Below are 16,705 nucleotides of genomic sequence, written 5' to 3' on the forward strand. Positions count from 1 at the left end.
GGTGGCGCCACTCTCCCCGTTCCGGAGCTGCCTCTGCAACAGCTTTGTTGCAAAACCGACGCTGAACCCTTTTCACTTTTTGCCTTTTTTTTTTTTAAAGGCAAAAAAAAAAAAAAAAAAAGCCTCTTTGGATTCCTTTTAATTAGTGGAAACAGGGACTAATGTAGGTGTTCTGGAAAGGTAAAGTGGCATAATGCAGTTTTTTGAAAAGCGAGGGATACCCGTCGGTGCTGTGGAGAGCAAGAAAAGGTGAGCCAGAGAGAGGGGAGGGAGAGCATTCCTGCCATTGTTATCCTCCTAATTGTGACTTGGGAAAGTTGTCTACGTCATCAACCGTGATCAACACGAGGGGCATAGCAGTGGATGCGGGCTTCCCTGTTAACCCTAAACTCGCAGAGTTGACGTGGCATCGTCCCCCGACGGGAGGGCAGCGTGCAGGCGGGTGGGTGATGCAGAGAGAATCTGAGCTCAATCTGGAAGCAGTGAGTGAGGATCAGCTGGGTCTGGGGGTGTGGTGACGAGCAGACAGAGCAGCAGGGGGCTGACAGGGGGTGTGGGGAAGCTTGCGTGGGGGAGGGGCTGTGAGCAGAGGCCGGGACCAGGTGAAAGGGGCTGGCAGCTGGCGTGTGGGAGAGAGCAGGGCGGGTGCCACCGTCACTGGGCTCCCAGGCAGGGCCTGCAGCCCCTGTGCTGAGGGGTTTACCCCCATTACCTCACTGGGGTACCTCAGTACCCAGTACCCAGTAATGGGTTTACCCCCACTACCCCCATTACCTCACTGAGGGTACCTCACTGGGGGAGGAGGTCGGCCTCTGTTCCCCTCGCTTTCAGGCAGGTTGACTTTCAGCCTGCACATGATACATGGAAAAGGAAGCATCGATCCACAACGCCTGCTTAACAGGAAAATGTATCCGTGTGCGCAGGTGTGTGTGCAGGTGTCCCCAGTCTGTCCGAGCAACTCGCAGTGTCCGGGTCATGTCCCCTCCCCCCACCAAGTGGCCTGAATGAGAGCCCTGGACGTTGTTTTAAGGGCTGCTTGCGGTCCAGCGTCGATGGCCTTAGATCAGGCCGCAGTGCGTTTTTACGAACTCCCAGGCCAGCTTGGTGCCACTGCAGAGGCCTCTGTGATATCCCTCCCCTCGCTCCCTCCTTGTTGTGCCTGATCTTCAAAGCGGCCTCTGATGCCCTGACTGCAAAGAGAATTTTAAGCAAGGAACACACTCTTGTGCAAGTGGGGGGGGGGGGGGGGAAGATGCTTTTGGGGGGGCAGCCAGAAGCCCCCCCGGGGGGGGGGGGGGGGGGGGGAGAGGCGAGCGAGGAGAGCATCGCGCAGCCTGACTGCAAACAGGAAATCGTTCGGGAGAAGTCGCATTGTCTATCGATTCCTGACCCATTTGTTTACTTGTTCATTTGTGCGCTCATTTATTAGTGTCATTTCTCGTGGGCCCCAGGGACACTGAGACAAAGGGACACATTTTCTGTCCACAGGAGCTCAGAGTCTACCCGCAGGAACAGATGGGTGAACAGACCACTGTGATGTCTGCTTGATAACAAGCTTGCAAGATTTAACCTTTCTGCGAAATGTAATTATGGAATCTTGGTAAATTTATTTAACATGTTAGTGCCTCAGTTTGCTTAAATATAAAATGGGGGGGGGGAATCACAGTGATATCTCAAAGGTCTGTTATGAATATTAAGACAATACAAGGAAACACTGGGCTGACTTTGTGACATAGAAGTCCTCAGGGAATATTAGGTACAATAATTTTCATTAATATTATTTGTTGACACAAATATATATGTGGCAAAATACAGAGTCATAGAAGAAATTAAATATAGCGGCTTCGTAATAACCATTTTCTCTAAGGGCAGGGGGAAGGAAGATTACAAAGCAAAGCATAGCTGTCATTCTTATTTATAAAACATTCTGGGGGCACCTGGGTGGCTTGGTCTGAGCATCTGACTGCGGCTCAGGTCGTGATCTCACAGTTGGGCTCATGAGTTCCAGTCCTGCATCAGGCTCTCTGCTGTCAGCACGGAGCCACTTCACATCTTCTGTCTCCCTCTCTCTCTCTCCCCTTCCCCTACTCATGCTCTAAATTCTCTCTCTCTCTCTCTCAAAAATAAATAAATGTTTTAAAAAAACCTACAGGGGCACCTCGCTGGCTCATTCAGGTAAGCCTCTGACTTTGGCTCAGGTCATGATCTCAGGGTTCGTGGGTTTGAGCCCTGAGTTGAGCTCTGTGCTAACAGCTCAGAGCCTGGAGCCTGCTTCGGATTCTGTGTCTCCCCCTCTCTCTGCCCCTTCCCCACTTGTGCTCTGTCTATCAAATATAAATAAACTTTTTTTTTAAAAAGTCACAAAACAGTGAGGGATGTTACAAGCTGGGTGATATATAACTAAGTCGGGCTGGATAAAAGCAGGGCTTTTGGAGGAAATGCCCTAGGAGGCCCGCCAGGTATGCACAGAAATAGCGGATGCTGGATCTGGAAGAGGGAACGGAAAGGAGACCACAGTTTGAACACTTACTGCATCCCACGCTCTGTGCTGGATTCTTTTTTGTGTGAACCTACTTTAATGGGAAATTAGCAACCGTGCAGAAACGTGCACAGCATGAACGCGTACCTAAGCAAGGTTTGGACGGTGAACATCGTAGGAGACTCCTGGTTCTCAACTGGTGGAAATTTTGCGCCTTAGGATTTGGCAAAGTCTACAGACATTTCTGCATCCACAGTTGTCTGAACTTAATTCAGTCGTTCCCACTGACCCGCTGTGTGACCTTGGACACGTCCCTTCAGCTCTCGGTGCCTCGGTGCTGCATCTGTAAAGCGGGATCCTGACGCTACTCCAGTCACAGACTGCTGTCACAGCAGCTGGTGTAGGGACAGCAGTTGGAACCCTGGCAGGCACACCGGCGGCGTCCTGTGTGCTCACTGTTTTACTCTGTCTGGTGTTTAGAGCAACAGCAGAGGACTGTAAGTCTCCCGGGGACGGGCGGGCTGGCGGTTGGCTGGTCAAGGTCATCAAGTGAGTCCTGAGGGTTCAGCAAGCCAAGTGGGCGTCCTCGGTGCGTGAGGCGGGCCTGGCCTCTGCAGGGCCCGCTGCACAGAGCTCTCCCTCAGCCTGCCTGTCCTTCGGGGGGAGCGCTTGGTCTCCCTGACCGGCATCATCGCTCTCTCCAGGGCTGTGACAGATGGGGCCATTTTGACTCATTGGGATTTTTGGCAAGAAAAGAGCAGATAACAAATTGGGTTCTGTCTGCAAATGACTCCCCGTTGTGTGAGAGATTCTGACTCCCCAGTGCCGTTTCTGTGGCACCAGCCAGCTCCTCTTTGCCCACAGCAGCATGACATTTTATTATTTGACTGTCTCTCCAAGGCTACAAAGGCACCTGGAGCCTAGTAGACCCTCACTACTTGGATTCCTCAGTCCCTCTCATGTTACTTTTCCCCTGTGTCGGCCACTGGCAAGACACAAGCCTTCCCTCAAGCCTCCCAGGCCCCCAACTCTGCATGAGTGAAAAATACGCTCCATTAGAAGGGAATGGGGCTGATGGGGCCACAGCACATGGAGCGACACCCCATCATGAAGCTCAGGGTGAATGAATGAGGGGACCTGCCTTCTCACCCTGGCTCCGCCCACCTGAGACGGTTAACCTCATCTGCCCCCACCCGCCACCCCCTCACCCAGCTAAGGGTCACTGACTATCCAAGTGTCGGTGACCTGTTCAGGCAGAAGACAAAGAACGTGAGGGACCCCTGGGTCACACTCAGCTCTGCCACTGATTATCCACAAGAGGCTCAACATCCAGATGTCTCCTTCTCTGCATTCGCTCCCAGGAGATGCTGACACCTTATCGCGCCAGGTTACGCGAACATTAAATGAAACAGAAGGGAAGAGGTTGGGACGCTGGCTGCTCCATGGCAAGCGCCGCGGAGGTGATTGCTGCCGTTAGTGTCCTTGCCGTGCTGGTGCTGGTTGTGACCCCGAGGCCTGGAGCGCTGCCCTCAGGCTGGCTGTGCCCACAGGCTCTGCTGCCCAGGAGCTTCTTGGTCTCCACCACTCGTCCCACGTAGCCCGGAGCCACCTCTACCGTGAAATGGGAATAAGAATAGTGCTCCTAGAATAGAGTTGTTATGGTGACAGTTCATGGGTCTGTTTCTGGTAGGAAAAACAAAAAATGACTTAGCTAGTTGCCCAGCCAATCCTAAGCCCTCAGTGATACTGGTTAGGATTAGGAAAATAACAAAAACCAAAAACCACCATACGGGAGTGGTGAGTGCGCGCGGGTCAGCGTGGAGCCCAGGTAATTCTCATAACAGCCGTGTTTAACAGACAGTTTGTCCCAAACCTTATTTTTAATGTTTGCTTATTTTTTGCGATCGAGAGAGAGAGAGAGACGGTGTGAATGGGGGAGGAGCAGAGAGAGACAGACACACACAGAGAGAATCTGAAGCAGGCTCCAGGCTCTGAGCTGTCAGCACAGAGCTCGTCGAGGGGCTCGAACCTGCGAACCGTGAGATCATGACCTGAGCTGAGGTCGGACGCTTAACCGACTGAGCCAGCCAGGTGCCCCCCAAACTTTTTAAGTTGCACAGATGAGATCAAACCCTTACCCACTTCTGCGAATTTTCTTTCATCCCTCCCTGCCCCCCTCCCTCAGCACCACCGGGTAGGGTTCCCCATCCTCCTGACGCTTCTGTAACCCCTGGGCCGCCCACATCACAAGCCTCGTCACTCTTCATTTTCACTGGGCTTTTTACACAGTTGGGCAGGACTCTGTCTTGTTTCCTGTTGGATCCCCAGTCCGGGGTCCAGCGCCTGGCACAGAGTAAACATTCTGCAAAATTTGTTGACTTCCTATAAATTCAATGACATTACATTTTATCACCCAAATAGAAGCGTACTTCATATCTTGTGTGCACCCCGGGGTTCTCTCTCGAGCGCGGTATTGAGCCATCTTCCTTGTGAAAGTGTCAATCTTGGCACGCACCCCCTACCAGGGTTATTAGTTATGAAAGCTTCTCATACAGATGTTAAGAGGCTGGGATCGCTGTCAAGCCCCTCCCCCAAATGACATCTTTCACAGAAGTTTGTCCTTTGAACTCAGGAGACAGACTTTCTCCAGCGCTCCATCCAAAAGGGTTTCCATAGCAACCACCACCACTTCAAAGGTGCCAGAATGTCTCCCCCCTACATCTGACTTCCTCCCTCCCTGGGTGCCATTCAGGTGACACGAGGCAGTTGGAATGAGCCCCAGGTCACCTCACCAAATGTTTCACAGCTGGCAGGAGCAGGTGCACCTATTAAATAAATTACTCAAGCTACAGAGGGGCTGGTGCATCATCTTCCTGTGACTCCAGAGAGAGGCTTGCTTTCATCAGTCTACCGTCCATGAAGAAATCCCTGAGCTTAATCAAAGGCTCATTGTCCTGGGACATTGTACATAAGAGGTACTTCTTAAATGTGGGCTGATGGGGTGAGAATACATGCAGCCATAACACGTATATGTACGTATGTGTATATATGTACATACAATTAATGTCATTTTCTTTACTAGTTGTTTAGCTCCTGATATTCTATGCCTGATTCAATGGGGGTATTTTAAATTTTTTGTTTATTTATTATTTTTGAGAGAGACAGAGTGCGAGCGGGGGAGGGGCAGAAAGAGCGGGAGACTCCGAATCCGAAGCAGGCTCCGGGCTCTGAGCTGTCAGCACAGAGCCTGACGAGGGGCTCAAACTCACGAACTGTGAGGTCATGACCCGAGCCGCAGTCGGACACTTAACCAGCTGAGCCACCAAGGCGCCCCCAATGGGGTTATTTTAAATGCAAAGTATAACAACATGAGGTATCACTTTCCTGTATTCAAAAGATTGAGATTGTAAGGTAAAGGTCCCTCTCATTACCATTTGGAATTGGAGGAATTAGTTAATATCTGTGTTAAATATATTTATCCTCAATTTCTACATCTAGGAATATAGTATCCCCTACACTATTTATAATATACAACACTGAAGATGCCAAAAACAGCTGGCTTAATTACCTAACAGTTTATTATTGTTTATTTATGCTCCTATGAATGGCCAGGGCAGTTCATCTGGTATTGGCTGGTCTCACTTATGCATCTGTGCCCTTTGTGGGTTAAACATGCTAACCTTGACTGGGTAGTATCATATAATTGGACATGGGCTGGGCAGTGGTCGGGGGCCAAAAGAAAGGAAGTTGATGTGTGCAGACACTTTCTTAAGCTTCTGCTTAGCCTCAGGTCACATGACCAAGCTCAGATTCATGTGAGAGGCAGTATTCAAGGGCATGAGCACAAAGAGACCAGAGAGTTTGGGGTTACTGGTGTAGTCATTCTGCCAGCAACGTGCTGCACTGTGGTTGGAGAACTTTGTATGATACCAGTTACTTGAAACTTGTTGAATCTTGCTTTATGGTCCAGAATGTGATGGGCTTTTGTGTTGTTTTATTTTTAATTCCATGCATACTTGAGAAGAATTTGTGATCTCAGATGGTTGGGGCAGCATTCTAAACATCCCTTAAATCAAGCTTTTTTGGTGTATGACTCACTCAAATCTTATCCATCGTCCTTGACTTTTTATATGCTTGACAGAGTAAATAATTGGGAAATCGCATTGAAATTTCCCAGTATGATGGAGATTTCTTAGTTCTGCCAATTTCTGTTCCTTGTATTACACACACACACACACACACACGCACACACGCACACACACTTAAAAGTTTTTTTATTTTGAGAAAGAGAGCATGAGTGGGGGAGGGCAGAGAGGCAGCGTGAAGGGAGAGACAGAGGATCCCAAGCAGGCTCTCTGCTGTCAGTGCAGAGCCCAATGCGGGGCTCAAACCTGTGAACTGTGAGATCATGACCTGAGCCAAAATCAAGAGTCAGACACTTAACTGACTGAGCCACCCAGGCGCCCCTGACACATATACTTTTGATAAGAGAATTTTCGTGTATCTTTTCCAGCTTTACTGAGGCACAATTGACATTAGAATTATAAGATATTTAAAGTGTGCATTGTGGAGATTTGATGATATATGCATACATTGTCACAAAATGATACCCGTGTTAATTAGCACATCTGTCAGTATTTTGAGGCTACTTTATCAGGAGTTTATAGCTATAGGATTGTATTCAACCATCCATATTCGTAAAAATCCTTTTGGTCTTAAAGTCAATTTTGTATGACATCGTAGAGCTAAGGCGGCCTTATTTTGGTTGTTATTTGTGTGGTATATCTTTTTCCATATTTTTTTTTTAAATTTTTTTTCAACTTTTTTTTTTTTTTAATTTATTTTTGGGACAGAGAGAGACAGAGCATGAACGGGGGAGGGTCAGAGAGAGAGGGAGACACAGAATCGGAAACAGGCTCCAGGCTCCGAGCCATCAGCCCAGAGCCTGACGTGGGGCTCGAACTCACGGACCACGAGATCGTGACCTGGCTGAAGTCGGGTGCTTAACCGACTGCGCCACCCAGGCGCCCCTCTTTTTCCATATTTTTATGGTCAGTGTTTCTGAGTTGTGTCTCTTACAAATGGGACACAGTTGTGATTACATTTTAATCCTTTGCTAAAATATTTTAAATAAAGAGCTTGTTGTATTTGTATCATTTAGAGCATTTGGACTTAGGTTTTCACTTTCAATTTAGAATTTTTTCGCCTTTTTGTTAAACTTCCTTTGCCTCCTCACCTTTACTGGTCTTCTTTTCAACCAATTACTTTTGGTTTATTTGTTTTCTCATTTCATTTATTTTATTTTATTCCAATTTTTTTTTTCGTTGTTCTACTGACTTTAAAGTTAACCACTTCTTTTATGTTCTTTTGAATGTCGCCACTGGATTTTTACACTGAATAATTCATCTTATTTACTCAGTTTTACCAACAAGAGATTTTGTTATTCACATCATGATTTACACTCAACAACTGTTCGAAATTTTGGTTTGGGCTATTTTATAAACCGCAGATTTAGCAATATTACCATGATCATTATCATCCAATGTTTACATTTGCTCATGTTTCCGAACTCTTTTTTATTATTTATCTATTCTTTTTGCTTCTCAGATTTTCTTTTGTAGTTATTTTTACTTTTCCAAAATAAATACTTTAGAAATACTTTAGTAACAGACTCTCTGATTTTTGTTTGTTTGCTTCCTTGAAATGCCTTTGTTCTTGAGATAAGAGTTTTATTTTTTTATGTTTTAATTTTTTTATAACATTCATTTTTGAGAGAGAGATACAGAGCATGAGCGATGGAGGGGCAGAGAAAGAGGGAGACACAGAATCCGAAGCAGGCTCCAGGCTCTGAGCTATCAGCACAGAGCCCGACGCAGGACTCGAACCCATAGACTTCTAGATCATGACCTGAGCCAAAGTTAGATGCTCAACTGACTGAGCCACCCAGGCGCCCCAGAGATAGAGTTTTATTGAATAACCAATTCCAACTTGATAATTAATTTATTTTCGTTCTTAGAAGGTGTAATTCTCATGTTTCCTGGCTTTTTTTTTAATTGAGAACTTGGTATTAGTCTAATTATCGTCCTTTAATACGTGATCTTTCTCTCTGGCTGCTTGTAAGATTGTCATTTTGTATGTGACGTTTTGCTATTCCATGACAGTGTGTACAGGATTGGATTTCTTGTTATTTATCTCCCTTGGCATACCTTGTGTTTCTTATGTTTGTGGATTCATGTTTTTCAAAGGTCCAAAAAATCGTCAGGCATGAAAACTTTAAATATGACGCATTTCCTGTTCTCTCTATTGTCTGCTTCTAGGATGCTCCTTAGAGATAAGCTTACATTAGGCATTCAGTCTGTCCTCAGTGTCTCTTGACTCTATTTCCCACCCCCCATATTGTTATTGTAGATTCTTGAGAATGTCTGGAGGTCTGTGTTCTGACGTGAATTCTAGCCTCTACTGCATACAATCTGCTCGTGAGCCTCCCTCTGCTGGAGTCTCATCGTTGGCTCATTCACCTTACATGCTGATCACCTTCTGGCTGGAAACACTAACATAGTAAAAGACTCTATTTTAAAGAGTCAATTGAAGGGGCATCTGGGTGGCTCAGTCGATTGCACATTTGACTTCGTCTCAGGTCATGATCTCGCAGTTTGTGGGTTCGAGCCCCGCGTCGGGCTCTGTGCTAACAAACAGCTCAGAGCCTAGAGTCTGCTTCGGATTCTGTGTCTCCCTTTCTCTCTGCCCCTCCCCCGCTCATGCTCTGTCTCTCTCTCTCTCTCTCTCTGTGAAAAGTAAATAAACATTAAAAAAAATTAAAAGCCTTAAAAAAAGTAAAAAAGAAAAAAGAAGAGTCAATTGAAGGTAAGGTCCCACGTGTTTCTGTGTGTGCTGAGAAAGGACAGGAAGTGGGGCCCTGGTTGTAGCCGCTAGCTGGCAGGAACATGGAATGGGGAAAAACTGGTGACACTCCCCATCCTTCCCCAGCGTCCTGGGTGCTCAGTCAGTGGCAATGGTGGTAACTGCGGAAGCTGCTTCTTGGTTATCCTCGCATAGGACTTGGCTTATCCTTCCTTTGGCCTCCTGAAGATGAGACACATCCGTGGGGAGGACAGCGGAGTAAGGTCTTGCTCCTGGAATGGCTATCGTGGCCATATTGGTGGATCACTTCTGGTGGTTTAGGGAGTCATTTCAGGAAGCAGACTATTTGGGGAAAAAAACACTGATGTCCTGGATTCGGTCCTTTCTGTGCATATGAATGATTCGGCTTCTCTTCTTTCACGTGCAGAACCCTGGCTGATACACAATTAGCTGCGTTTTTCATTTGGACAATTCTATCCCTATTTCTAAAAGCTCTATTCATTTATTTAAAAATAAACCTTCCTGGTCTGCTTTGGACTGTGTGGTAGTTTGCTAGGGCTGCTTGTAACAAAGTACCACGGACGCGGTGGCTTAAACACGAGAGATTTATTGCCTCAGAGCTCTGGGGGCTAGGAGTCTGAGATCAAGGTGTGGGCAGGATTTTTCCCTCCAGAAGCTGAGAGGGTGAATCTATTCCATGCCCCTTTCCCTGGCTTCTAGCAGCCTGTGGGAAATCTGTGGCATTCCTGGCCTTGTAGGTGCACCAGCCCCCTCTCTGTCTTCATGTTCACGTGGCATTCTCCTGTGAGTGTGTCTGTGTACCAGTTTCTCCTTTTATAAGGACACCAGTCACATTGCAATAGGGGCCCACACACTCTATTGTGACCTCATCTTTACTTCTTGCGTCTGAAATGACCCTATTTCCAAATAAGGCCACATTCTGAGGTACAGGGAGTTAGAACCTCAATGTACGAATTCAACCGAGAACAGATAGTAATTTGTCACTTGCTAGTTATTATACCATTTTTCATATCTGCTAACATCTTATAACAAGTTACTTTTAAATATTTATCTGTCACTTACAATATCTGAATCATTGGATGGGTGGGGGATCTTAAATGGTTTTTATTTCTGTTGACCCTTTGCTTGCATATTTGGCGATTTTTGTTTCTAAAATCATGCTTTGTTGATATGTGGGAGTCTGAGGTCTTCTATGCAGAATACTGTCCTCCAGAGAGGATTTGCATTTGCTTCTGCCTGGAACTGCTTCCTGAGACCTTCCTAGGACCTCATTCATCTCACTCAGGCTTCCCTGTGTGATGCCACAGTTGGGTGGCATAAACTTTCCTCTCTTGTTGCAGGGTCTGGGCAGGATTCCTCCTAAATTTGTGTTGGTCCCAGATTCCCAGAGATTAGGGTAGTGTCCTTGGTAAATTACTGTTTTCTTTCTCTCCCAGACTTGGTCTTTCTTTCAAGCTGCAGAAATGATGCTTCACAGAATGTTTTCTTTGTTTTCCTTCCCAGGGTCCACATTCACCTTACAATGTTTTGCATCCTTGTTTTGGAAGCTAAATTAGGGGGAAGGCCCTGATAATAACTTCTTTTGAGGGAACTGGCTTTCAAGATGGGTTATCTCTTTTTTTTTCCAGGAAACCTCTTGGGCCTCCAGTTCTCACTCTTCAGATACAGAGGATGTGAGTTGCACCCTGAGCCCTCTCGCTCTCAGCTGAGTGAAGCGTGCTTCGGTAAGGCGCTTTTCTGTACACTTACTTACTCCTCACTTGATTCAACAAATATTGGTCGAGCCACATGTTGACCCAAATCCTCTTTCAATGTCAAGCAAATTGTATTTATTTGGAAATCATGCCTGACTTTTAAAATTTATAATTAGACATTTATATTGTGATACATGATGCTTTCTCATCTAGTTTTGTTTCCTTTTTATTTCACTGAGTCAGAGAGGGTTGGAGATGTGATTGTGTTGTGCTTGTAATATGCTGACAGAAAGCTGACAGCTGCTGAAATCACCCCAGACAGAAGCCTGTATTTTAAGAGGAATAATACCAGGGAGAGAGGGATGAAGAGGACAATAGAAACTGGGGGGGGGGGGCGGTGGTAGAGGCACCTGGGTGGCTCAGTCGGTTAAGTATCTGACTTCAGCCCAGGTCATGATCTTACAGTTCATGAGTTCGAGCCCCACATCGGGCTCTGTGCTGACAGTCCAGAGCCTGGAGTCTGCTTCAGATTCTGTGTCTCCCTCTCTTCTGCATCTCCCCAGCTCATGCTCTATTTCTCTCTCTCACTCAAAAATAAGTAAACATAAAAAAAAAAAAAGGAAACCGGGAGGTAATGAGAAAGGTTTGCTGATCCTTCTGAGAAGTATAAACAGACAATTCCGTGTTTCACAAAATGTACTTGGATGAATTTAGGGGAATAGACATGTATAAATAAAAAGGGCACATACCTTCTGCATGCATAACAAGGTATGTGCACTTTTTTTTTAAATTTTTATTTAATGCCAATGTATGTAGAGCTAATGAATACAATATATGATGTTTATATCACCTTAGAAGTTCTGCATTCCCAGGTGAGGTTTGATCATTTGACATTGACTCCTAGTAGAATTGTAAAAATCAAATCATTGATGTCATTGGTGTCAAACTGGGTGCCTGGTTTTGAGGAGCCAGGGGTCCCATAGTGGTGGTCAGCTGGATTAAAAATGGCATTGCCATATTTGCATAGGTGGATTCCATTAAGATAGAAATATTTATCAAGATAATAATGTATCTCGTTTGTTACAAGTCCCAGTTTCAACTCAGACATTATATATAATGCAGAGAAAGGATAAACAACACAAATACATAGATGCTTCTCTCTTTAAAACTTCTAAGTCACCATCTACTCAACCTCCAGTTTCCTCCAAGTTAGCTCTAGCGTTCCAGCCCATGCAGCCTTGTAAGTCAGGGGCTTGAGAAATTAGAGCTACTTTACCAGACTACTTCTCGCGTGTCAAGGACAAGTCTAGATCTAGGATATACAGCAGTGTGTCCCAGGATCGACTGTATAGGAAGGTGCCTCCTCTTCCTTTCAACAAACTTGTTTCTTCCAGTGGAAACATGGCAGAAAGATTTGTGAGTTGGATGCTGAGAGCTTGGGTACAAAACAGCTCTGTTTTATTTGACAACCTTCCAAGCGTCTGCCCTGAATGCCGATCCCCACCCCCCCCAACTTTGCTTTCCAACCCTGATAGACCATTATAATTTCTCTATTCGTATAATTTTCATTTGTTAGAACAAGGTACAGCTGTCTCAGGGGAAAATGTTTTTGAGAAAGTAGCTTGCCTATAAATCCATTTGTTTCACAATAATTAATTTGAACAAACTCCAAAAATATGCTTTAATAACTTCTCAGATCCCAATTAGGGCCAAATAAATGGCTTTCATTTATGGCAGAACCGATCTGATTAGGTTTCTTGTTTGGTGCACTATAAGCATGCAAACTATCCACCCTGAGGGACATCAAGCGAAATCCAAATCTTTAGATTTATTTAACCACAAATGCATATTTATAAATTGCAACAGACTTTTCTAATTAATTTTGCATCATGCTAATGATTTTTCTTTGTAACAACTGATTATATCAGGAAGGATCACAGCCAGATCTAGAGCCATTTGCAGTCACTGCTAGTTTGGAGAGAAATGGAAGGAAACGATAAAGAAAAACAAATTTCAGGGAGGTGGCTCCTCAGAAGTAATTACTGATTTCACCAAATGTCCACTGAAGCAATCCAATACATAACCCTCATTTAGTAAGCTCCACTATCTTGTCCATTTTACAGCTAGGTTTACTTGCAACTGACATGTTTTCTGGTGAAGAAAATCATGATGGCAAAGTCTGTGCAGAGGCACGACACTGAAGAGTCTGAAATGACACCCGATTTTGAGAAGGAAAGGTATGAGGACAGAAGGTCAGGCAAATAGAAAGGGTCACGGATAGGGCACTGGAGACCCGAGTCTGAGCACTTCTGCCTCTTCGGAGGAGGAATTCCGAATTGGCCAACTGGAGGCATTGAAATAAGTCCCAGAAAAAATGGGGTGGGGTTGGCTTGAGAAAATAGAGTACCTTGAACGGAAGAAGGGATGTTCTGCTTTAGCAAAACTAGAGCTGAGTAAAGAAAGTGGAGTGAAATTATAATGGTGTTGGAGCACCTGGTTGGCTGAGTTGGTTAAACGTCCGACTGTTGGTTTCGGCTCGGGTCATGTTCTTGCGGTTCGTGAGTTCAAGTCCTCCATCAGGCTCTGCACTGACAGCACAGAGCCTGCTTGGGATTCTCTCTCTCCCTCTCTCGCTGCCCCCCTCCCCCACCGCCGCTCATGCTGTCTCTCTCAAAATAAATAAATAAACAGACATTAAAAAAATAATGGTCCTGCTGGAGATAAGGAGTAGGGATGTGAGTGGGGAAGTTAGAGGCATTTCACAGTGTCCTACCAGAGTCTACTGAAATAGTCATACTTTTGTATTAGAAAAGGGGCTTTAATTAGGGAACCCCCAGAAGGCTTGTTGTCTATCCTTTGAATTGTGGAGGTTAATAAGAGGTACTCAAGGCACTTCCGACTAAAAAATCTCCACACGTCTTCAGGTGTCCATCACTAAGACAGTGTAAGAGTTAGCTGCTAACAGAGAGGAAGTTAAATTTTTTTAGATCGCCAGTCCTCACAACTGATGGAGGGTGTTGTATTAATAAGACTTTTGCTGTTCTGTTGCTCTACAGGATGATGTAGGATAGATCTCCAAACAGGGAAAAGCATCGTGGCTGGTCAGTGAAAATTAAACATTGTAGGCTCAAATTATATTTTCAAAAGCTCTTCTGACCAAATGGGAAGCAGCTGGGAAATGAGAAAGTTCATGACTGTTTCTGGAGAGGGTGTTGCACAGCAGAATTTGACTGAGAATTTAGATTCAATAAATCAGGCTGGAAAATGGATAGAAGTGGAATATATTCCCCAAACCATCTGTTTATCTGGACACGGTCTGATCAGGAGGGCTTTACGTTGAGGCTGAAGGGGAAGCAGGGAACAGGAAAAGACGTACAAATTTTAAGTTGGTTGACTACCTGGGTGCATGCTTTATAGTGATCTTCTTCAGTTGAAGAAAAAAAGGGGATTAATTCCACGGTTAAGGGGAATGCCTCACAGAATGGTGCAGGCAGGCCTTGGACATGGACTGAGGTAAAGGACTCATGCACTTTAGGTCCTCAGGAGTCTTTTTATTTCAGATCAGCACATCCACTGCCACTGTTTTCCAGTCAACATGGCAGACAGTAGCTGCCAGTCAGTCATCAACTGTCATATCCACCCAACAAAGCATCCCAGTTGGTTCAAGTCTTTTGGTCCCCATCTCTGGCTGGCTGGATCAGGAGTCCGTTCCTGGGTCATCGACTGTGGGCATGGGGAGGAGGCCGAGCCGTGATGTGTTTTTCCTGTGGCTCTTTTCACTGCAATCGGTTGGACCAGGGGCCTGCGGAAGAGTGAGCATTTATGAGGAGGTCAGGACCACTGGTATTACAATTGGTAATTCACTGTCCATTGAGTCAACAACACTGGAAGAGACGCTGAGTAACCAGAAAAATAGGCAGCCAGACAGCCATAACCAACACTGTTGGGAGAGAGGAGCAATCCCACAGGTAAACTTGAGCCCCCCGCAGTGGTGAGCAGAGGGCTCTGAGCTTTCGTACCCAGGCGTTGCTGACTCTCCAGCATTTAACAAAATCCCAGTTGGGACTCTTAACTGAAAACATGTGGAATGAATACATGACTTATTAGAAAGTGGAGATACCTTGAGATGGCTTTTAAAAGAAAGAACTTTATAGAGGGGGGTGGTTAGTTTATTTGAGGAGAAGTGTTTCACTGGGGCTGAATGTGGGCGGGGCCACCATTCGTAACACTCTTGACTTGACAGGAAATAGGCCAGTTGTGCTAGTTGAGCAGCGGAGGATGCCTAAAGCTTGAATCAGCACCCAAACCCACTCTAGGTGAAAAGGTCGGATCTTTGATTGTCAAATTAGCAGACCCATGTGGTAACGAGGTTCGTTTCCTTCTCTGAGATGCATCCTCACTATTCAGTTTCTTCTTTGGCTAAATGAATCCAGTTTGGCTTGGTCAGATCGATGTATTTTATGTCACATCAATTGTTTGCAGTTAGAATCTGGTGATTCCTAGAATTTCTGTGGGTAAACTTGCTTGCTTTATCTATTGAAATTACTATTTACTGCTTCAGATGGCGTTGCCTTGGTGAGCATTCATGGGTATTGTGTCCTTGGGGGGGTTTTAGATTATAACTAGGGGCCATTCTGATTGCAAAATTATACCACCAGATATCAAGGGCGTAGAACTAGCAGAAGGAAGACAGGGATAAGATTGTTTATGTGATACTCCCTGAGATTCCATTTTTTCCACTCACAGCTATGCTTTGATACATAGTAGAAATGGCATTTCTCTCTTGCAAACCCTTTTAAATTCTAGTTTGAGTTTTCAAGCATTTAAGAAATGTACCTAGTAGATGCCAACCATCATCTATTATCCTGTGATATTCACCATGGGGGGGGGGTTGGGAAGGATTGAGAATATTATTGTCTTCTCTTGGTAGATGAGCGAGTGAAGACTTGGGGAGATTAAGTAACCTGTTCAAGACCACCAAGCTAATACAAGGAAATGGTGTTTTCTTAGTGACTACTTTCTCTATGGTCTCTGGACTACTGTTGTAACTGAGTATGCACCTTCCACCAGCCAAATCCCAGAACCAGTCTCCTCCTAGATCTTTCTCTTTGCTGAATGGCCCCTTCCTTTTCTTCCTCAACTGTAACCTGGCTCTCCCCAGAGTTAATTTCTCTGGCATGGCTATGTCCACATGACTTCTCTTTCTCCCTAAAACAATACAGAGCCAACTAGTCAAACAAACAAAAGACACTCTTTAGAACAGATAACACCGATACATACCCATCTCATGAATTAAATTATTAAATTAGTGTGAGTTACGTGCTTACCAGCGATTACCACAACAGAGCTATCATTAGTAGTGTTAGAATTATTATTGACCATATATCTTAAAAGTGATGTAACCTACAAGTCTGGTCATATCAAAAGAGCTGCAATCCTCTTTGGAAAATAAACAAAGCAGTTGCTTAAATGCGCATTGTACATTTGGAGTATTTCTTATTCAGGCAAGCTGGTTTTATATTCATGACAAGCATTTTCAATTTTAATATGTTTGCTTACATGAGATGCAGATTGTAATTTAATGGCAGACTGTTTAATTATGCCTTCATTTGTATAAATTGTAATGTTGCTGCTGAATAAATGAAATAAA

General features: G+C 45.0%; 1 long non-coding RNA gene across 1 annotated transcript; it reads left to right on the forward strand.

Moving 5' to 3' along the window:
* The first annotated feature begins 90 nt into the window (after positions 1–90).
* LOC125924930 (uncharacterized) lies at positions 91–13,683 on the forward strand. The gene is made up of 4 exons (XR_007458621.1): positions 91–482; positions 1,489–1,583; positions 10,990–11,085; positions 13,179–13,683. It is a non-coding gene; the product is annotated as an uncharacterized LOC125924930 (long non-coding RNA).
* The last annotated feature ends 3,022 nt before the right edge of the window (positions 13,684–16,705 follow it).

The sequence above is a fragment of the Panthera uncia genome, chromosome F2 (assembly GCF_023721935.1).
Source record: "Panthera uncia isolate 11264 chromosome F2, Puncia_PCG_1.0, whole genome shotgun sequence".
Lineage (NCBI taxonomy): Eukaryota > Metazoa > Chordata > Mammalia > Carnivora > Felidae > Panthera > Panthera uncia.